Raw genomic sequence first — 1570 nt, 5'->3', positions numbered from 1 at the left:
CAGAGAGAGAAGAGAGAGAGAGAGAAAGAGAGAGAGGAAGGGGAGGAGGAAGCTGGTTATACATTGTTCTCGATAATTTCATCTCATAATAGTGAGATTGTATTTCAATATGGAGTTTGAAAATTTTACACTATAGAAATTTTATACTATAGATTTACATTTCCTATCTCACTTTCTATTTTACATTTAAATTCTGTACGTTAAAAATATTGATATTTATACAAGCTTTTTGTTATTGAACTATTTAGAATAAATAGCAGCGGCGGAATTCTTATTGCAAGATATTTCAGCGAATGCATATCTATGTTCTCCTCGTTCCAAAAGTGTAAATAGTATGTATGTTAAATTTTCATAAATTGATTTGTGTTATAACAATAGTTATGGAATAAAGTAATATAATTCTGTTTATTATTATTATCTTCGAAACTAGTAATTATTGTTGGATAACTGATAGCATATGATAACTTTAAATAAACTTATTTAATGAAGCGAAAAAATCATAATATTATATTCAGAATAACAAAGGAATTCGGTGATTTCCAGAATTGACTCTCAGAGATGAATTTCGCGAATTCAATATTTTTCTTTCATACAATGAAATTATGTCGTTAATAAATAAAAAACAATTCTTCTACGATATTTGAGACTTTATTTTAGCATTGCTTTATACAACTTTTTGAAAAGCTGATTTATAAAAATTTAGTATTTCGTAGCAACGCATATAAAATTTAAAAAGCTCAAAATTACAAATACACTATCGTTCGAATGTTTGGACACTATTTTTTTATTATTATATATTATGTGCTACAAATTGATACAAATTGATTAGATTAAAATAAATTGATGACATGTACATCGAATTTTTATATATTACATTTACATAAATAAATATGGCATTATATATATTCCTATTATATATATTTCGAAAAAAATATTGATGCACATGATCACGAAATTCATTATGCATCTTTCTTGAATATTGAAATAGCTAGTTATATTATATTTCAGGAGTATTGCTATCCGTTAAATTCGCAGACAAGTTTAACTTACATACATATGGTATATGATACTATACAAACCAGAGAAATATCTCACCTAATGTAGTATACTACATGTTGCTGTTGTTGTACGCAATAAACGTGCATTATTCCCATTTCTCACATAAAATGTGCTTATTTTAAAGCACAATACGCTGTGAACAAGGCTTATCTTCCCAGTTTACGTTAACAATAATTTCTAGGATAAAATGCAGCTTAACGTGTTTATCAAACGCTAATATCTTTCTTTAGAACATATAATCATGAAATACGTACAATTATCTACATAATTTTTACAAGATTGCGAATATCTTTGCTCCGAGCGATTACATTATTCTTATTTTTTCCAACATGCAGAAAGATGTCTAATATATACGTAATGGCAATTTTTTAAACAATTTTTATTGTTTTAAAGGTGTTTGATTTTACACACACACACACACACACACACACACACACACACACACACACACACACACACACACACACACACACACACACACACACACACACACACACACACACACACACAC

This window comes from Atta cephalotes (assembly GCF_000143395.1).
Source record: "Atta cephalotes unplaced genomic scaffold scaffold00001, whole genome shotgun sequence".
NCBI lineage: Eukaryota > Metazoa > Arthropoda > Insecta > Hymenoptera > Formicidae > Atta > Atta cephalotes.
Note: the sequence above shows the minus strand (reverse complement) of the source record.